The sequence below is a fragment of the Aythya marila genome (genome assembly GCF_965140915.1).
Source record: "Aythya marila genome assembly, chromosome: 15".
Classification (NCBI taxonomy): domain Eukaryota; kingdom Metazoa; phylum Chordata; class Aves; order Anseriformes; family Anatidae; genus Aythya; species Aythya marila.
The window spans coordinates 9,368,341-9,376,281 of NC_139056.1; the positions used below are offsets into that span (position 1 = coordinate 9,368,341).

Sequence of the window (7,941 nt, forward strand, 5' to 3'; positions counted from 1 at the left end):
GGAGTCTAGTTTGCATACTTCTGAAGGATGGCTGTATCATAATCGTATTGCACTACATAATGATGTCATAGCACAACAGAATGAATTGAGGAAGGGAAAAATATTAAAATTGGTGCCCAGAAAAAAAAAAAAAAGTTTACAAAATGAAACTTCTTGGAATTCATTTTGTAAACTAATCTGTGAGTATAGTAATGTGTTCTAATAGATACTTATTTAAGAGGCCATTGAAGAAGTTACAGTTGCATGCATGTTTCCAGACAGTAGTTTCCCCCAAAAAATACTGAAAAGAGGTCATATGCAAATAGAGCATCTTATGCTAGGGTTTAAAAATATATTTTAAATGTAATGTAGGTGGTAATGTTGGATTAGTTTAAGAGGCAGTCTGAGTAGCTAATGAATCTCTTAAAAACCGTACCTCCATGGTTTATGAAAATTCAGCTCCATAAAATGTAAGGAATTCATCATTTTTATTTGACAGTCTCCTTGTTTCATATTTTTTTTCTGCTTTGATCAAAGGTGGTTGAAATTTAGTCATGCTTTCAGGTGATATTAAACAAAGGGATTATTTTTTTCTAATTTCATCTGCCCTCCTTTAACTGTAGCTGTAATTCTTTAATTTATCTCATAATGGAGCTCTTGTAAGTGGGGACCTGCCCATATTCCATGGTTTTTACACTTTTAAGGTGCTATATTCAAAACGATTTTAAATGGATTCATGTATGTTACTGCTTTTGAAATAAAAGTCAACGTTTAAGCTTTCAGTGGCACAAAATACATTACAGCTTCTTTTTAAAAAATGAAAGAAAATCCAGGAACAAAGCAGTGAGTATGTGGTGTTTTTCATCAAGCCTAATTCAAGATGCTTGAGATGTTTCTGAAAGTTTAATCTTGGCACTAACAGCTGAGAATGTAGTGATAAAAGTCATAAGACTCATGATGTAGATTCTGCTTTATTGGTCCACACCCCAGACTCAGACATCTCTGAAAAGTTATAAAGATTACAGGAACATTTAATTTCTGAAACTACAGTGGGAAGGTTTGGAAAGGAAAAAAATTGAAGATGGCAATTTAGATAAGCTACAAAATATGTGATCTTCTGAACTGAGCTTACACAGACACAGCAGTTATCAGCCAGCACAAGTCTGAACTAATCCTCCAGTGGCATAATTGTGCTTTTACCCATCACTGCAGTTTTTAATAATAATTTGTAATGGAAAAAAGACTGTTGCAATTTGGTATTTGTTCTGTGATTATAGAAATATATTTCATTTGATTGTTTTTCTGTTTTAAAGGAGAGGAGAAATTCTTAATGGGGTTTGCAGTTTGCGTTTTTTTTTTTTTTTAATGTTTTTCAAGATAGTAGTGAAAAAATGCTATATTTTTACTGAAAACTCAGGGGGGGGGTTGCATTCAGGTATGCACATTTCTGTTTCCAACTATGAGATGTATTAAAAGACTGAAGAAAAGGCTGTCACTGCGTAACAAGTAAAACCTCCAAATATTCCTGCAGCAAAGCTAGACTTGAGACTCTTTTGATTGAGAAAAAAAATAGGGAGACAGGGGAAGAAGGACCACAAACCAAGTAGAGTCTTAAAATACAACTCACAGATCAGTGAAGAAGCAGATGATGGATTGCAGAACATTCAAGCTGCTTGCCCCAAACTTCCCTTTGTATTACTCACTCACGTCTTTTTCAATGTAACTTTTTAAAATTTAACCTGATCACTTGGTTTAGTCTGTGAGAGTTTACATTTAGTGACTTTACAGAACCTACCATATATAGGAAATGCCTCGGACAGTGACTTTACAGAACTTACCACGTTTTCCATGTAGGAAATGCCTCAGAGAGAAGAGAGATTCATGGGTGTAAGTAAAGCATTTGTGAAGCTGCCCAGAAAATCTGGCATTCTAGTTTTCTGCCCCAACTGGCTTCTGCCTGTAATTCCCCAAATGCTTGTTGCTGGGGGCCTGGCACTCTGAGATTATTTCTATCTGCTTCTTGTCAGCTTCTTTCCATTTTCATGACTCTTTTTCAATCTCAGCTATTTACTTGCAAAACCCACATTGATCGGTTCCTGCTGAAGATGTGCTGGGTGCCTTCCTTCTGGGCTTTTCTTTGAGTGCTGCATCTTCTTACTTAACCTGTTGTGTTTCTGGGACTTTCTTTTAATGAATCTCAGGTCACTGAGTGTTTTGGAGGAGAGTTGGGCTGTCATTAGCATACAGTCCCCAGTATATCTAGTCTTTTGTAGTTTGTTCTCTCCTAAACTCAGGTGTCCATCTCAGTCAGTGTAATGGGTGTCAGTGCTTTCCTCTTCGTACACCTTGAACTGTAAAAATGCCATCCAGATATTTAACAAATTTAAAGATTTTGAATAATGAATTCTTAACTGTCCTGTCCAAATATTAGGAAAGCATTGTGTATTCACAGAACCACAGAATGGTTGGGTTGGAAGGGACCCTAAAGCACATCCAGTTCCACCCCCCTGCCAGCCAGCAGACCAGGTCACCCAAATCCCTTCCAACCTGGCCTTGAACACCTCCAGGGATGGGGCGCCCACAGCTGCTCTGGGCAGCCTGTGCCAGTGCTTCACCACCCTCTGAGGGAAGAATTTCCTCCTAACCTTGAATGTGAATCTCTCCTCTTTTAGTTTAAAAACCCTTCCTCTTGATCTATCACTGCCCATGTAAAATGTTGCTCTCCATCTTCTTTATAAGCGCATTTTGAGTACTGAAAGGTTGCAGTAAGTTCGCTCAGAGCCCTTCTCTTCTTCAGGCAGAACATCCCCAGCTCTCCCAGCCTCTCTTTGTAGCATTACATACACAAATACTGCTAGACATCTTTCAGCCTTTTTTCTCATCTCCATTGCTGGTTGTTGGTGTTCGGTGGTCTCCTGTTTGTCAGCTTACACTTCCCTAATTTGATCCTAAGTGAATAAACAAATTCCCTGACATTGTTTGTTCTCTAAAGGAATTAAATGCAGCCAGGATGACTGCATGTGCCTGGTATTTTGGAAAAATCTTGGGCAGACCTGTCACCAGAAAGCAAGCTAAGAGCTTGGTGGGCTGTTCTGGCATCACCTGCCCTCTGCTGCTTTCATTTCAGACTTGGTGCTGCCTCATCTGTGGGTTTGCAGCAAATGTCGTTATGGGAAGATTAATTATTTTACGAACTGTGTTGTTGCTTTGGAGAATTAGGTTTGTCCTATCACTTTTCTGTGTCCTTTTTACAAAAGCATCATCTGATGAGTGATCTGGTGGTTCTGTTTAAGGTTCATGAGTAGCAGGTACGTCTGTGGGCATAGGTTTCAGTGTATTTTATTTTTTAAAATATATCTTTTTTACAACATAGCACTTTGCCATTATTAGTCACTGAAGGTTTCCTGAAGTGGAAGGTTTCACTAATAATTGCCTGCATGTTAACTTCCAGTAGTAAGAGGCTAAAATTATACACACTTTATAAAGAGCTGTCTCTTTAAAAGTCAGGTCTTATTTCAGAGAGATTGCTGACAGCTCCGATTTCATGTTCAGGCTTCTTTGGCATTTCATTGGGAGGCTGGGGTGAAACTCCTTTCTATATATATATTTTACTCTAAGCCCTTGCTAATAAGTTATTCCAATAGATTTTCTTTTATGGATTTTCATCTTCTTACAGTCTGAGTCTGTGGTATTTTTCATTTCTGTTTTCACTTGTTTAAATTACTAAATGTAATTCTCATAGTTCTTACGATTTAAACAAAATCAGGAGTGTGGGTGTATAAACCTTTCCTAAGCTACTGTCACAAACCAGTTGTATTACACAGTAGTGTATAAAGTAGGTCAGAGTTTCTTTACTGTTAGGCTGAAACAGCCAAGTCTTAAACCAGAACATCAGTCCTGATTCTGGTTTTGTGCATTAAGATGAGGGAAAATTGTCTCTGTTATCAAAAATGGATGGTAAAGATGTTTGAACTTAATGCATAGATAAAAAGGACAAAGACTTAAGCAGGCAATCCTCAAATGTCTAATAGGAGTTTTGCAGATTTTTGAAAATCCTATTCCGAGGAGTTGCCTCAAACAGTAAATCCAAATACATTCAATGCCAGTGCTTCTTTTAGCCGTCATCTGTGCCTCAACATTACAACACGTATACCATAAACTGTATTAAATGAGCTGCATTTCCAAGGAACGTGGCAAACAAACAAACAGATGACTTTATTACAGTAGGAACAGCAAGTCAAAAATGTAACAGCTAACCGTTCTGCTTGGAGAGATCCTCACCTCGCTTCCAAGGAAATTAAGTAGTCTTCATTAGTGCTTCTTATTGTAGTGATGGGTGGAAGTGTTGTGTGATTTAGAATATGCATGTGACTGAAGTGGGGTTTAATCACATTAACGCTGCATTTTAAAATAAGAATTGTTAAAATCAGTAATGTGACAGCTGTGTACTGCCAACAACTTCAACTGTCCTGACAGTAGAAACCTTATGACCTGTGCGGATAGAAACCATAACATTGGAGATAAAAGAGATGCCCAATACTATTTGTCAATTGCAAAAGTGCGCACCATGAGTAAATCTTCAAGAAACAATGAGACTGTTATAAATGCATTAGATGATGTGGGAGAGATTGTTTGCCCTATGTAGGTGCACATTTATACTGTTTGTGTCACATCCTGAATAGTGATTGTAGAAATTCACCTGAAAAGTTCTCTCCTTTTTCTTGCTTGTGCTTTTCTTTTCTTTTTTTTTTCTTTTCTTTCCTTTTTTTTTTTTTTTTTTTTTTTTTTTTTAAATTACTGTCATAGCACCTAAGGGTTTCAGTCTTAGGTCTTGAAAAAGGAGTTGATGTTTCAAAATGATATGAAATCTTGTAATAATGCCTCCCATTCTTGTGTCATACTTCTATTTAAGTCTTACCTTACACCTCCTATGAATGCATAATGAATGCTCAGGCATTCTCTGTAGATCTTTTTCATGCATTCCGTTACACAAACAACTTGGGAGATAAGGTGTGTGTACTTCTGCGAGCTGAATCCAGCCTCCTGTGAGAATGGTTTTCTTGGCATTGTCCTGAATAAGTGGCATCCTCAGGCAGTTTGTTCTGCCCAGCTATGTCCACACACCTTTCCCCAACCTGCAGGAAATCTAAAGAGAGGCTGTCCCCATTGCAGTAGAACCACGCCACTGCAGTGGCAGTAATCTGCTAGCAGAACTGCACAGTGACTAAGGAGGTAGAACGGGAACTGTGCTACTCAACTTTAATATTCTTTCAAGGTAATTGAAAACAGAGATGGGTCTTTCTCTTGCTCCTGCTGAACAAATGGCAGGACTCCCAAGGCTTAAGTGGTTAAAATTCAGCGTATGAGTAGCACGGTGGTAAGCTAGTTGTTCATATCGGCATTTACAATATTCACTGCCTCCAGATATGTGTTGTCTGAAAAAATGTGTTGGATTATCAGCTAATGTAAATTGTTCTAAACTCTGCAGGAGCTCTGCTGATCTGCCAACTAAAGGTTTTGTGTAGGCCTTTAAAAATATCAGAGCAAGGTAGTTCAGTGTGAGGTGTCACAACCTGAAAAATACATTTTTCCAATGTAAATTTCTAGTGAAAGGACTTAGCCAGGCAGCCTTTTTCTCTGTCCTTCCAGCCTATCTGAATCCTGAGGACATCTTTTCTGTCTGCATAGGAAGCAAGTATATGTCGAAAGCTATTTAAATAACTGTCTGCAATCCAGATTCATGCTGACAACCTGTGCTTCCTGTTTAGTGTGATGTGATTCTGAATTGTTATGCTTAAGTAACACAGGTTATGATGAGACATGGATGCCCCTGACTAAAGCTAGAAGCTGCCTAAAACACCTGCTCATTCTAATATGGAACAGCATGTGTGAGCCTGGGGGTGTCTGAACTTGTTGCATTTTTATGAAATACTGGCAAAGGTCTCCTCACCACCAAGGAAGGTTAGGTAATTAGATATCCTGCCACCGTGGTCATATTTGGGGTTTCTAAGGTGTTGTCTGTGCTTCCTCCTCATCATACATCCCCTTTCCAGTATGTTTTCTACTAGCAGAGACCTTCCAGGTTGGTAGCACTCTGAGCACCTCAAATTAGCACGTTTCCCTGCTGCAGCCCAGTATTCTGCATATGTACCAAGAGGGCTTTGTTTGCTCTTTACAGTTGCATACCTCAGAAAAATAACTAAGTTCTCATGAAACTTTATGTAAAAAAGGGATTTTTTTTGGTTTATTTGGCCTTCTTTCCATTTAACATAATGTTTATAGACATTCCCCCAAAATTTGCTTGATACGAAATGTGTACACTATAGCTGTATCTTCTGAATTTTTTTTTTCTATTTAAAAGTTAAAAAGTGGTTTGTAAAATATTAAACTACTAAGAACAGAATATGATATGGCTCTATCATAGAAGTAGACTGAGGAACCAGACTGTTGTATCAGCAGAAGAAAAACATTAGGTTAATCTGTATTACAGCACTCTGAAAGAATACAGAGCTTTGAAAACAGCTTTCACTAGGGGGGTGGGACATTTTACTTTTATGTAGAGCTTTTGTTCATTTAGAATTGTTTACTCCAGCAAGCAACCCTGTGCTCTTTGTTTGACTGATTTTTCCCATTTGGCAGACCCTTTGCAATCACATGGATAACATTCTTCTTTCCACTGAGACATAGAAAAACTATTCTTTATTGACCTTGCTTGTTGTCCTTAATGGCAAAAATATATCTACATACTAGGTGAACCATATTACTCATCACTGACTTCAAGTGAAAATTCTTCAAAGCAAGCAACTCAAAGAGCTGCTCTCATTTTTATTTTTTAACAATCCAGTGATTTCTCCCTAGCAAACAACTCTGCCCTCAGCTACACACACCCAACTCCCACAGCTGGCACTGAGAACTGTGTACCAGTATCCGAGGGCTGAAGTTGTCTTAAAAGAAAAAATGCCATGTGTAGAAAATACGTCTTTTGGGTTGGGTGGGGGGAATTTTCTCCCTTGTATTGAACAGCAGAGTATTTGCTGGGGAAGTATGGATGCGTACTTTTTCATTTCTGTGGATGTTTTAGAAAGCTAAGTATTTAATGTTTTATTTTGTATGGTTGCAGTGGGAAGCAAATTGCAAGACTTAGAACATACACAAAAGCATTCACCATTTTAATTTTCGTTTTCTCACCAGTATCACAAAACATGGATTAAATTGCGTGGTACTGATTTAGAAACACATTAGCATTACAGTTTTACTTTGACATGTGAGTTGTTGTAAATCAAAGGGAGATTACGTAAGGGCCCAGCATGCCAAGATGAAATTCTGTTTTAATATGAGCAAAATTTTGTTGAAACAGATGGAATTGTGCACATTTAGCCAAATTTTGTGTCCGTATTTATTTATGTTTCTGAATGCTCACATAAAATCTTTTCTGATAGACATAAAACTCTGGATGAAATAAATGGGTCTCTAGTTAGCATAAACTGGAGCTGTTTTACTGACTTCTGCAGAGCTGCAACAATTTGTGTAAATTCAGGCTCTGCTCTGAACAGTCACATTTTCAGAAACACTGTGTTTCTGCAATTCCAAGTGAAGGCAAGGAAAGCTAGGGTTGCTCTGCATTTCTGAGGGGAAAATTCGGAGGGCCTTTTGTTATCACTTAGCACATGTGCTGAGAAAGTGTAAAATGAAGATCACAGGGACAGCATTTTCAGTGATCTTGCATGTGTACTTACTTACATAAGGCACAAGCAGAATAAAAAGTGGATTGGGCCCCCTGCTAAGGTCCCCTCATTATTTTTTAATTCAGCCTTGTCAAGTAAAACCCTACTTTGGCCTTAAAAATTTCAGTTAGAGAAGATACTTGTACTTCTCCTACTAACTCCATACAAGTCCAACAACGGCCTAGGTGATTTCAAGAAAAGAGTAATAAAATGTGGATACCAGGTAGTGTTGCTGTGG

The 7,941-nt window shown here is 38.1% G+C and overlaps 1 protein-coding gene across 2 annotated transcripts in view; it reads left to right on the forward strand.

Moving 5' to 3' along the window:
* IQCK (IQ motif containing K) overlaps positions 1-7,941 on the forward strand; it is a 56,158-nt gene that overhangs the window by 38,731 nt on the left and 9,486 nt on the right. The gene's annotated exons all lie outside the window — the stretch shown is intronic.